Source organism: Humulus lupulus, chromosome 8 (assembly GCF_963169125.1).
Source record: "Humulus lupulus chromosome 8, drHumLupu1.1, whole genome shotgun sequence".
NCBI lineage: Eukaryota > Viridiplantae > Streptophyta > Magnoliopsida > Rosales > Cannabaceae > Humulus > Humulus lupulus.
In genome coordinates this window covers 75591741-75605992 of record NC_084800.1, presented here as the reverse complement: position 1 = coordinate 75605992, position 14252 = coordinate 75591741, and the positions used below count along the sequence as shown (strand labels likewise).

Here is a 14252-nt window from a genome sequence, read left to right as displayed (position 1 = left end):
CATGAAAATCCACATCTAAATCACAAACATGCAAATATAGTTGATGTATATGTTTAAAGACGTAAATTTCCCATTAATGGAATTAATTGCTCTTACTATATATATCAACAATATCTTCATGATTGTGATTTAGATATAGATTTTCATGACCAAATTAACTTTAGCCCACTTGCTCCCTAATACAGGAACAAAATTAATTACATTCTTTTTCAATCATTAGTCTGCAGTCATTAATGTAGGATGTTGGCAGATAGATAATATAGTTACATTTTATATGTAGTTATATTAAAAATTTATAAGTTAGGTTTTCAAATAATGTTATATTGGAATTGAGATACATGCTTTTTATTGTGCAGACTGAGATGACCGAGCGTCGAGCATCGCAGAGTACGACCCCTGTATCATCTGCTGCTTCTTGTGTCGACGATAATGTCGACGGTCAGTTCCCTCCTGATATGGATATTATCACGGATGTCCTTGGACCTTGCTCGCGTTATAAGAAACGGTTTGGGGGGTTGCCTAGGTTAAAGGAAATTGGCGCAAAGAGGGCATCATCTTCGTCAACTTCTCAAATGTCCGGGCAATTGCCACTTGAAGTGGACACCATTTTGTAACAAACTAAGGACATTATGCTGGAAAATCAGAACCTAAAGAAGTATACGATTAAACTTAAGAGTCGTCAACGGCGTCAAGATGTACTGCTCAGTGCTTTGTTGAAGCACGTTGGTGTATTGGCTCCTAGTTATATTGTCGACTTACCAGAACAGGATCCAGACGGGGACGATGATGCTCACGGGGGCGATGATGATTAAGAGGGTAGTACACATTTGTAGAATATTTTTATTTATTTATTTAAAGTTTAATTGATTAAAGATTTAATTTACTAAAGTACTTTTATATTTTCATGTTTTGTGGAGACAATAAACATTAATAGTTATAATTTATTTATTTATAAAATTTTAATTTTATTTCTAATTAAATAATATTACTAAAAAATTAAATAATTATAAATATATTAAAATTGAAATTTATTAATTAATATTAATATATTGAAAATAAAATTAGTAATATTATCAAAAAATTTATTTAAAAAATACTTTTACTGACGCAAAATTACGTCGGAAAAAGTCTCAACTTTTACTGGCGCAAAAATGTGCCACTACAGATATCGACCTTTGCCGGCGCAAAAACGTGCCACTAAAAGACACATCTTTTGCTGGCGCAATTTTGCGCCGCTAAAAGTGTTTTCCACAATCCTGCGACAAAATTTTCCGTCAACGCATCCTTATTTTTTCCGGCGCATTTTTTCGTCGCCAAAAGATACAATTGCCGGCGCTGTACGTCGTCACTTTTTGCCGACGCCAAAGCGCGTCGAGAAAGACCATATGGATTTTGCAGCGCAAAACGTGACTTTTGCTGGCACAATTTAGATAATATATGATTTTAGTATTTATTGTTTATTATTTGTGGTGGAACTAATTTAGTACTTTTTGTTTATTTAATATTATTTCATAATGTAAATTAATTTAAAATTATATATTTTCACTAATTTTTTTAATAATAAAAATTTATTAATATATTTTAAACCTAAAAAAATTTAAACGAAAGTATTAATGCATATTTATAAAAAATTTGTTAAAAAAATATTATCAAATTTAGTAAAATGATATAATTTTTACGTGATTTAATATTAAAATAGTATTAAAAGTAAATAAGAAAGTACTAATAATGTGACGACCCTAAGGTAGGGTACGTCCGCCACATACTCGTAATTCTAGGGTTTACGAGTATGTAAGGCACTTGACTAAATAAATTTAAATAAAATGATACGAAGAAATACAAAAAAATTTAAAACTTTTATATAAACTTATTAATAGAAATTATTACACGTATGAATACTTTAAATTTAATGTAGCCATATGAAAACTCTAAACCATTATTGCATTGCTACTGAGTCCGTGCTCCACAAGTTGCTCAACAGCTAAAGCCACTCCTGGAAAAATATTGGAATATAACATAATGAGCTAACGCTCAGTAAGTAAATCTCATGCATACACATGCATATGAATGTCGTGAATTTGAAGTGCACATATACTAATATGCTGACTTATATACTTATGCATTTCATTTATTTCTCATGCACTTTCAAACTTTACTTTTATGATCTTTCTTTTAGTTTCACATTTTTATGGGCCCAATATCATTGGTGCACACTGTTTGATTCGGCCAATGCCTGCAGGGCTTGTTACACATATCATATAGAATCCCATGCACTACACCAAATACCCATTTCCACAACACACAAATATAATACTAATAAAAAAGTGTTATGCTGTAGTAATATATTGGGCCACTGAAAAAAAAGGCGGTAATAATTCACCATCCCGCCACACTTAGCTTTTTGTTTTTCAAGACCTGAAAAATATGCGAGACCCGAGAGAACCAATTCATTCCCTTCAATTCTTTCTCTTTTTTCCTCATCATCCTCTCTCCTCTCTCTCGGATCTCTTTCTCCCACCAGACCCGTCGAAGCTTCAACCACGCGGGCCCAAGCCCTCACACGACACCAGAGGCGAACGACGACACTGGAGGCCAGCTCTTCTTCTCCTCTTCCAGCGTGTTGTTGAGGGATGGCATGACCAGGGCATCGGTTGTGAGGTTTAATTCTGCCAAGAGAGCTTCCGAGTTGAAGTTCTTTTTGGAGGACCCTGAAAATTTATTCATTCATTCAGAGAGAGAGAGAGAGAGAGAGAGAGAGAGAGATCGAATATTCAAAATCTAAAAAAGGGGAGAAAGGTATTGATTAACTCTGGCTTTATTCATTTCTGCAAATCTAGACTGAAAATCCCAACCCTAGAAAATAAGAAGAAGAAGAAGAAGAAGAAGAAGAAGAAGAAGAAGAAGGGGAGTGTTTTTTTGTTGGAAAGCTGTGATTTTTGAAATCTCTGAAGAACACTTCATTTCGTGTACCCCAGCCATTACCACGGAAGATTTCAGCATGATCTTCAGATTCCCATTTCCCAAAACGCCATCAGAATTTGGGACGATACGACCCGGAGAGGGAATTCGTTGTTGATTTGATTCGGAAGAGTCAGCTGAAAGGAAATGGCTTTTGACCCTTTTCTCCGCTGCATTTCTTTCTGTTGTTCTCTTTAACATCCGCCGCCTTTAGCTTCTCGGAACCTTTCCCGTTGATCCTTCACAAACCGCTCGCCTGTTATTGAAACAAAAATTATATATATATATATATATATATAAAACAATAAGGAATCCCTAATCTTATTCCCTCTATTTGAAGCTTCAAGTTCATTCTCTGCTCCTCACTCTCACGGAGATGGTTACGGTGCTCGCCCAGGTGAGTGATTTTACAAGACATTTGAATCAGAACCTTTCCTTATATAAACTTGTCAGTTTTGTTATGCTATTTGATTTTTCTACGAGTTCTATTTTGATATGGTATTGTTCTTGCCCTGATATATTACTTGTCAATATTATATATATGTGTATTTATCTATTTATTTTTAGGTAAATCTTCATTTTTGTGTCTCGGTTTGGAGTTTGGACTCTCGGTTTTGATTGTGATATCTCTGGCTAGTTTTTTCCCTTAAATTTTTAGTTAATATATTAAAACTATACAATTTATGCACTGTTCCGAATCTGTGTGCTGGCTGAATGAATACTTAATATGTGTGCTAGATGTTCTGTGCGTTTTGTGCTTGCTGATTAGTTGAAACTATACAGTTTATTTGAGTGAGATTGTCATGGTAGCAAATGGGGATGAATGAACGTGTTACATTGCTTTTGTCATGGTAATCAAATTACTATTATATATTTTTTTATTTTGGTTATTTGAAAAAGTAATTGGAACTGATTTTGAGTGCTTGTTACCAAAGCATTGTGAAATTCTATGTGCTGCTAGGTATGTAAGGGGTTTCTAATGGGGTTTAATTTTGTGATTTTTTGGACCAAGTGAGAATTTACTGATTGAGTGTTAGTTGGGGTTTGTTTTGGAGATACTTGCTTAGCTTCTTTGTTCTATAGTTGGGTTTGGTTTCTTTACTATGAATAAGTTTTATTATTATGATTGGCTTTAGAGTATGGCTCAAATTATTATATTTCTTATCTAACTAGGTTAATGAATATTGAGATTGTGTTTCAGTAATTTTTTGTTTTGTTTTTTCCTTCGTAAGTTTCTGTCTTGAGTAAGTTTTGTAAACAAGCATGGTTGTCAACTTATTAATCAAATAATATCTTTTCAAGACTATTTTATCATTAACTTAAATGATTATCCTTTTGGTTTCCGTGTTTTTTATTACATGTTCTCGTCAACTCATTAGCCTTTTTTTTTTCTTTACTTTCCCAGGAATCTATTTTTGGGACTCAACTTGAAAGCTCGCCAATTATGGGAGCTGAGAGGAAATGGCTTTTGACCCTTTTCTCCGCTGCATTTCTCTCGCTCATTATACTGTTGCTCTCTTCAATATCGGCCTTTAGCTTCTCAAAACCCTTCCCATCGATCGTTCAAGTAGGATCTCATTATCCGCCGGTGTTTGCTTACTATATATGGGGCGGACGAGGTGACTGTGACCGGATGTTCAGGCTCTTACTGGCAGTTTATCACCCACGTAATCAGTACCTTTTGCATCTAACGGTGGAGGCGTCGGAGGAAGAGAGGCGGAAGCTGTCTGGGCTGGTTAAGTCGGTGGCGCCAATTCGGGCTTTTGGGAATGTGGATGTATTGGGGAAACCTGATCGACTTGCTTACATGGGGGTCTACAAATATCGCCACCACTTTGCGTGCAGCGGCTATATTGTTGAGGCTTGATAGTGGTTGGAATTGGTTTATTACATTGACTGCGAGTGATTACCCGCTTCTCACACAGGATGGTATGCCAATTTGGTAAACTTCTCTTGTTTTGTGCCTTTTATTAGTGACAATACTCTTAGAATGGAGAATTATTGAGGTCTTTTGATTTTGTGGAAAAAGGTAGTGATTTGTGAGATGGGAAATGTTAAATGTGAATAAAGGCTTTATTGTAATTAGAAAAAATGATATATTTTTTCTTCAAAGGAAACTAATAGAAAGATGTGACCAAATTAGAAATTACTAGGTAGGTTTGCACGGCGAATTGAATTTCATAAGGAAAAACTATGAGACTGACCAATTTATCTACACAAAGAAAGCCATTATTGTGATCAATGAAATTTTTTTCTAAAAAAAAATATACAATCGGTTTCTTATAATTGCAAAATCTTGAAGGTTCTGTAAAAAGGAGCATAAGTTACAACTAGGTTGATTTTTGTATTTGGAATGAGTAATACAAAATGCTCTTGATGCTTTATATTAGTTAGGATAATAGGGCTGGGATTATTGGTTTTGATTTAGAGGTAACTGGGATTGCCCTTATTTTTGCCCTAGCTGCTTAGCAATACCAATCTTTTTACATGTGTAGATAATAATACTTTCCTATAATTGTTTAGAAAAGCTTACTTGACTTGATGTCCCTTTCAATGTTTAAAAGATTGATTTTTCATAGCAGTGAGTGAATTCGGTATAGTTAAATTTCTTAAATTTCGCCTCAACTCTAAACTCAGTATTACTAGTTTTGATTACACAAGGATCTTCCCCTAAGAGCATGGATTAAACCGGATGAGGGTTGTTTGGTGATTGTTATTACACTGTCTCATGTTTGGCATTTTGTCATTGACATTTTAAACCTCTTATTTGTTGGCCACTCTCTAATAATACAGAAACCATTCTAGGATGAAAATTGGTTAGTGGGGTAAAAACTATCGCTGAAGAACTTTTAGTTTTAGGCAATGAGGGTTGGTTTGATGTATTTTATATGATCTTTCGGGTTGGAATACGTTTGAAACCTGAAGTGTTTAATTCAATGTTTTGGTTGAACTTGAGATTTCAATTGTTTGATTTCTTATTGGTACACTTGATGAGCTACAACTTTAACTAGTGAATATTTATTATTCTCGACTAGTATCTTTTAAAAGTTGGATGCTTGTTAATTAAATGAAGTTCCATTTAGGTAGTGTAGGAATTATTGGAATATTCATACCAGAGTAGGCTTGCTTTATATTGTTACTTCTTGACTTCTTAAAGGAATCTTTTCCTAGTGGATTTAATTACTTTTGTTTACTTTAATGTTGGTCTACTGTCATTAGTTGACAGTTGGCATTATTATCTTTGCTCTTCCTCTGCTGTTTTTCTCTCTGTAACGCCAATTGCACATTCACACTCCCATATGTATGCACAAGCAACATGGATTGATATGAAATCAGAAGGATGTGGGAGATTCCTAAATTTTCACCGTAATTTATATCTTGCTATGTGTTTGGAGGCTTTTTCCTCACTAGTTTTTTTTCTTTTTCATATCCCCAGATCTTTCTCATGTCTTCTCCTCTGTCAGAAGAGATCTCAATTTCATTGATCACACCAGTGACCTTGGATGGAAAGAGTATGCAAACCCTTCCACTTGGTTTTGCTGAGGGTTTTTTTTAGCAAAAAACATTTTTATATATGGATATTTTTATGGCACATAGATTAAATCCAGATGATTGGCATTTTACTTTTCTATGCAGACCTCAAAGGTTTCAACCAATTGTAGTTGATCCAGCGATCTACCTAGCCAGGAGGAGCCAAATTTTTCATGCTACAGAAAAACAGAAAACACCCGATGCTTTTAAAGCATTTACAGGTAAGTCTCTTCAATGCTATCCCTCTTACACACACATATATGTAACAGTGTGTGTGTATAACTATAACACACAAGTCAAGTTTATGTTTTTGGTATCTTTCAACTGGGAATGCTAGTCAGTGACATTCATAATCTGCAGGTTCGCCATGGGTCACTGCTATTGAGGAAGCACAACGAGCCATTAATTCAGCTTACATCGAGGTACAAATTTTCATTATATTTTGTGATTTGTTTGATTTCATTTTGATTGCTTAAGTTTCATGCATTGTATTTTATCTATACAGTCAGGATATTTAGTTTCATCTATATAGTCAGGATATTTAATTAAGAATAATTTGCTCATTGTATTTTATATTACTGTTTTCCTGGTGTGCCCTTTTATGCTGTGCATCTTTACAAGGATTGATAGTCATGCTAGGTTGTACTGTTATGGTTCATCTCCATGGCTGCCAGATTATTGTTTAGCCGTATCCATACATAGATATATATATATATACATAATTTTAGACCTTATGTTATAAGCTACTGCATTCATACATATATATTTGGATATAATTGTAGATTTTCTATCTGTTATAAGCTACTGAATCCATGTAGTGAGTATGTACAAATGCTCATTTCATATTTTAAAATAGAGTAGGCATAGCCAAATGTATATGAGGTGTTCAAGGAAATGTCTGACTGTACAACACAATTGTGTTAATATTTTTTTTTACAAATTGATTTTAAGATATTTTATTGTTGATGTTTTGGATGTGCTGGCATGAATTGTTAGTCTTATTGTATTGGGTTTTTCAGTGGCATTTAAATCTTGGGAGGATCATAGAAAACAACTTGAATTGGAGAAGGCTCGTAAATCTGGGCTTGCACCAATAGAGGTTGATGAAGATGGCAAAGAGATTAACTTTCATATTCCTCTATATGTCATTTTTGAGAATCGGTAAGCTTTAAATTTCTGAGATTGCTAAATTATTTTTGTGAGAGTCTAATGTCTAAACTTTATATTTATGCAGCATTGTTCCTTTCTAACTTATTGTTTGAGTTTAAAACTTGAGAGGAAATTGAAATTGGATCCAAATTATACTAAGTCTTGGTATGACAGAGGTGTCCAAATATTTAAATTAGAAAAATATGCAAGAGGGGTTTCTGGTTCAGATTGGTATAATTTAATTAAGTTGTTTATTGACTTTTAATATTAATATCAGTGCCTATTAGTTATTAAGCATCTAGGCCACGAATTGATGCTAGTAGTAGTGACTAGTAATTATTTATTTTCAATACCAATATTAGTGCCTAGTTTTGTAGATTAAATATCTAATAATTAAACACACTTTTATTCTTATTTTGCTAACTACTTTAAACTACATTGATTATGAGTTATTGGGTTTAATTAATAAATCAATTAGCATAATTGTTGATGATTATGATCTTTAGAAAATGGAATCTTATGATTGACAGTTTTGATGAATCGTCTCTTAAGTTAAATAGCTTGTGATATTTTCCCACCAGCTTAACATTGTTTCTAGCTTATTTTGCTTAAGTCTCCCATTCTCTCTCTGTTTTCATAAATGTGTTTATTTATTTATTTTGTGTAAAATGTGATATCATTGAGGTAAGTTTTGGTTTTTTTAGTTGATATGTTACTTTAGAAGAGTGACCTTCCCTGTGTTGCCCACACCCCAAATTTTGATTTTGTTTATGATATCTTTTAAAATGTATGTCATTGTAGAGTCCAAGAACTTTACTTAGCTAATTGTTTAGTCGTATTATAGTATGTTTAGTATTATCTTTATAACTGTGGATTTTTGGTTCAGACCGAGAATTATTTGGACACTCATAGTAGTACTTGTAGATTTTCTAAGTTTAACCTATAGTTTAAGAATATTAATTTTAATCTAAGGTTGATTAATATGACTGATATTAAGGATTACATTTATTGTACTATAAGGTTTAGATATCAACCAATAGGATTTTAAGCACATGTTATGAGTGTTGATTAAGGATTAAGTATTTTTGAGGATTAAATTTAATAAGGAGTAAAGTTTGAATGTTATAGGGTCAGTCAGCAGCTTTGAATACGTTGAGGGCTTAGTTAAGGCTGTTTACTCCATTCAAACTTAGCTAAAAATGTGTAATTTCGTGTTTAAATATTCAGCGTGTGCCAATATATCGCAGCTATAGGGGGCGATATGTCGCAGCACGTAGATACGGAAAACACGAATCGATGCACGGTCGTCTTGTGAACAATGGTCCAGGAGATATATCGCCTATAGGGGGCGATATATCGCCTCCTCCAGCATAAATTCAAACATTTTTGAATTCTTTTCCTTTCAGCCATTCAAACTTCTTCATAAGTCTAGCATCTTTTGAACGAGTCTTCAGCCTCTGCTGAACGATTATTCAAATGATTTTCACATAAAAAAACCATTATTTTTATTCAAGTAAAATCAAGATACTTTCATTCCCAAACTCTATAAATAGGACCTAGTACCCAGCCATTATTCACCTTTTGCTCTAAGTTCAGAAGCTGCTAGTGCTATGTGAGTGTGAGAGTGTAAACACCTGGTTTGGGAAATCATAAGCTTATCAAACACTTTGGGACGTAAGGTTCTTTAGTATTTCGGTTGTGGTTAGATTGGTCTTGCAAGTCTTTGAGGTAAACCCGAAACTCTATTTCATTTGTTTCATGTTATTTTCCTTCTCAAAGCCTTCTACTCAGTCCCCTAACCTCATTCTTATTTTGGTTAGGGAATCCAAGTTCTCAAGCACATAAGTTGTGGTAAGCATATTTCTCAATGGTTTAGTCTTCCTATTCATTTTCATTTCTTCTTCTTCATAAGACTCACTCTTTCTCATATGGTTTTAGGAGTGTTCCAAAAGTCCCAACTCAGTCCATCATATCCTGGTAACTTTGGTAAGGAAAATAGGGTAGAATCTATGTGTATTGCTTATGTGTTGTGTTATGAAATATGATATGTTATGAATATGTTATGTATGTGTATGTTTGTAGGCTTGGGCTTATGCCCTATTTGACTAACAAGACCCCAAAAAGATTATGGGCATATGCCTACTTAGCTAGTAGGACCCCACTAATCTCATGGGCATAAGCTTGTTTAGTCTATGGGAACCCAAGTAATAATGACCATTATAATAAGTGTATGTATTAAGTGTTATGATATGTCTTTACGTTTATTATGAAATTTATGTGTATGACTATGTGTTAGATTTTCCTTGCTGGGCATTAGGCTCATTCCTTTTTGTTTTATGTGCAGGAAAATAGCTTTAGAGGCGATAAGATTCGTGATGTTTAGAGGATGTGTATCGATGGTGAATGGAGTCAAGGGGCCGAGCGTTATTCGATTCGAGGATGTAGTCTCATTTTATCTTTTATGGTTTTATATGTATTTTCTGCATTTCTTATGTAATTCTTTTCATTTAAATCATATTTTGTTTTTAAAGGCAATGGGATCCTATATCCTTCTTAGTATTTATTTGTAAGTAACTCTTATTTTACAAGTTACTCAATAAAATTATGGTATTTTCGTAAAAATGTAAGTTTATGTATAGTTTCGTTAATGGTCCAGAAAGTCTAGATTAGTGGGTCATTACAGTCATCTATGTTCGTGCTAGTAGGTATGTCTCTGTGGTTTGCTTTAGAGGACTTGTAAAATGTTTTTTGATTTCTTATGGAGGACATGTCAATTTTTTATTAAAGTGCTTTCTTTCTGTATAAATTGGTTGCGTTTTATTTTCTTGTTACTAGCACAAGTTCTCTGTTTTGTATGCTTGATTCTATGAGCACATTCTAGAATTTCCTATATAAAATATCAAGTAATAGCCCATAGATCAGTTTTTTTGAACATTTTAATTGAATTTGACATTGGAATTAAACCTCCTTACTGATGCAGAACTAAGAAAGATAAAAGAATGAGAGACATAGACATTGACAGAAATGACAAAGAACTAGAGAGAAAGATAACAGTTTTATTGAGAGAATCTGATTTTTTTTTATTCTATCGTTTTACAAATAATTCACACCCCTTTTAATCATTTTCTTTATTCTTTCCTGGATTTTCTTTTTTTCTTTCTTTTTTTGGCTGTTTAAATTTCTTTCCTTAATTGCAAGAAATAAACTAAAGCTTCGAATGTGTTTTTGGTCCCCTTTCTAAAATTGTTTGGATGTTCTCATATGCAAACGTGCTTCACTTATTATGATGTTCTTCTGTTAAAAGTATTCTAGAATGTTCTAGGAGAAACCTAGAATTAATTAGACTATGATATATATTATTATAGAATTATTTAGAGAATAGTAGAAACTAGTTAATGACTTGGAAAATTCTAGAAAGTTTTAGATTTCTTCATTGTATCCTAATAGAAGAGTGGTGTGTATAGATGTGATCTCAATCATTAGGCCAGAAGTAAATGAGGGTTTGAATAAGTATCCACATGTTAAAAAGCTATGTTCAAGAACAGTTGCTAACACTTGGTATGTGTTTGTCTCAGTATCTTATGCTCTGTTATGAGTTTTCTGGTTTTGTTGATATGATTCTTTCTGTGGATTTTGCTGTAGGTTTTAAGTGATCCTCAGAAGAGAGCCATATATGATCAATATGTTGAAGAAGGTCTCAAAGGACAAGTGCCACCCCCTGATGCAGCAGGGGGATTCCCTGGTGGTGGTGCTACTTTCTTTCAAACTGGGGATGGTCCAAGTTAGTTTTTTACTGATTAGTGGTGCCTTCCTAAATTGCTGTATTCACCTTTATATTATGCGTTTTCTATTCCCCGATTGTTGTGATTGATCTATTTCCACTGATTTTTTTTTTCTTTACTGACTGCAGTGTTGGGCATAAGAGAGAGGTCATTCTTGAAAAACAACTGGTACAGATTACAGGTTGAAAATTTTAATTCCTTATCAAGTTCAAATTCCTTTCCTTTTATTTTAATTCATTAATATTTTCTTTTCTTGCTCCAAAAATTTATTTAGGAAAAGAAAGAGCTGATCTTAAGGTGAATAGAGTAGTGATAATTATAGCTATTCTGATTGGATTAACTCGTGGGATGATTTTAATTGGCTTTTACATTTGCAAGTGGAGAGCATTTTATGGTAAGAGTCTCCACCCTTACTTCATTCATCTATTAATGTAATATTTTAGCTGAGTAATATTTTGACCTTGCAAATCCAAGAAGTATATGGTCTATAAAGAAATTGACAAGTTTTTATTCTAACAAAGTAACAATTGCCATTGAGGGTTAGCCAACATTCATGGCATAACATTAAAATTCATTTGAAACCAAATAGAACTTAAAGAAAATACTAATTTTGAAGACACGTACAATATAGATATTTTTAAGCATACCTGGAAGTTTTGAATAGAATAGATGCATTGTTCTTGTGAATATATTTTAGAATCGACCATAAGACATGGTTTGTGTGAATTGGATGGGAATTTTTTAACATGCACATACAGAGCATTTTTCTTGATATGTGTATATAACTGGTGTTAACATGTCATTTGTTGTTGCTTTATTGGTATTCTATAAATATGAAAGAGATCAATGCTCTAAATCTGAGTTTGAATGTTTGCTATTTGTGTACTGTTTAAGTTTATTCATTTTTTTTCTTTCACTTTTGTCTGCTACCTTGTTTATAATATATGGTCAAATTTGTTAAAATTCCATTTAGATAGATAGCCATGTAGAGTATTTGTGGAATATAGAAGTAATATTCGGCCATTAATAACTCTACATGATACCTTTGAATATAACTAATAAATGTAATATATATATATTTATATGGTTATTAACTCTCATGCATGTTTTGCTCAAGCAAAAAGAAAAAAAAAAGAAAGAAAAACAAGAAGAAATTGAGTTTGATGAAGCAAAACAAAAGAGCTGAAAAATGAGTAGCAGATCCCTCTATTAATCATATACCAATAAGGACTCTACTCCTAGCAAAACCTCAAGGACTGACACTGTTTTTGTAACCTGATTTGATCTTTATTACAAACTTTGTAGACTTTTCTTTAGAGTTTGTTTATAAAATTAAGGTTGCCGGTGTCCTTGCTTTTGCTATAATTTTACTGAAGTCTTCAAAATGAACTAGAGATGCCTGAATCATGATGTATATCATCTAATTGGTTAGTTAAAGTTGAAATAAGTGTTTCTGGCCACTTGAATCTTATTATTGCTATCTCAGATGCTGAACAGAGAGAAGTAGATACCTGGCACTTCATGTAAACAACCCCTTGGTTGGGTTTACTTCCCAGTGCTGATGGGGAAGTATTACATTCTCAAGATGATGGAGATAGTCCAATTCTCAGTCTCTTTAAATTAGTCACTGCTGCAATATTATCTAAGCCAGGGTGCCCAAATCCAACCTCTTTCAGCACCCTATGGTTTTCCATTATGTCATATTTTATATATTTCTTTGAAGTAGAACCTGTTTTATGGTCTCTACAGAGATTTCTTTGTATTAACTAGAGTTTTCCAATTTTCTCAGGAAATCAAATCCTTGTTTCCTGCCAATTGCAGTCCATTCTAAGCTGGTTTTGGAAATAGAGATACAGATGAAGTTAGCTACCTTAAGGTCGGAATTCCACTAGGAAAAAGTTACTATGCTTGAAAATGAGCAAAGTCAGAACTGAAAGAGCTTCTTCAAAGCTTTGGATGGTACTTTTTTCCAATTCATTCTTAATATGATATTACCTTCTTTCTTAGCTGCTTTGAGTTTTGCCATCTCTGATGATAAACATGCTTTACTTTTCAACTTTATCGAGATATAAGATTGCTCAAAAGGTTTGTTTTTTGGCATATAAATTGAAAACCTATTTATGAGCACTTTCCATGTTTTTTTTTCATGAAAGCTGTTAAGTTGTGCTGAATGAATGTAACTTTGGGTTTGCAGGTTGCGGGTTTAGCTGTTGTTTGTGTTATATGTTTCACCTCTAATGCTTTTGCAGGCAGCAAGAGCAGCTGATTATAGTATTGGGAGTAAGTTGCTGATACCTAAATCCCTCCTCTCACTTTTTGGAAACTTGACAGAACGAACAGGGTAGAGTGATTTCTTTGGAGCAATTCTTGACAACATTTGTAGTTGAGGCCTTTAGAATGGAAGAATGTATTTCACTAATTTTTGTATACATTTCTTGTTTTGTATTTAGTGATAAAGGAATCTGAATTGGGCATAAGTTATGTTGTAATATGATTTCTTAAGCCTAGGCTAGTAGACTAAATATTGTAATTACATTTGAGTAATTAATAAAAATCTATTTATGTTACCTTATTTGGCTTCAACTTTCATATTTGTTTTCCTAGTTTTGTGTAAGTAAAAAAAGATTATGTTTCTCTAAGCTAATATAACACATGTGTTATACTAAAGTGTAGTATAACACAAAAAAAGTGTTATATAATCGACTATAAATAACATAATTAAACACTTATCTATATATTAAAATAACACAGAAATTGTGTTATCGTTGACAGTACAATAAAACATCTGTATAACACTGATAAAGTGTTATGTAAAGTACCCTGACCTATGAT

At 33.1% G+C, this 14252-nt stretch overlaps 1 long non-coding RNA gene and 1 pseudogene across 2 annotated transcripts; both read left to right on the top strand.

The window, feature by feature from the left end:
• Nucleotides 1-2431: 2431 nt before the first annotated feature.
• On the top strand, nucleotides 2432-10260 carry LOC133797843 (beta-glucuronosyltransferase GlcAT14A-like; annotated as a pseudogene).
• A 1467-nt stretch (nucleotides 10261-11727) lies between these two features.
• Nucleotides 11728-13992, top strand: LOC133793893 (uncharacterized). Of its 2 annotated transcripts, XR_009875013.1 has the most exons (3): nucleotides 11752-13072; nucleotides 13210-13379; nucleotides 13615-13992. It is a non-coding gene; the product is annotated as an uncharacterized LOC133793893 (long non-coding RNA). The 2 variants fall into 2 exon arrangements; XR_009875012.1 differs by having other exon boundaries at nucleotides 11728-13379.
• The last annotated feature ends 260 nt before the right edge of the window (nucleotides 13993-14252 follow it).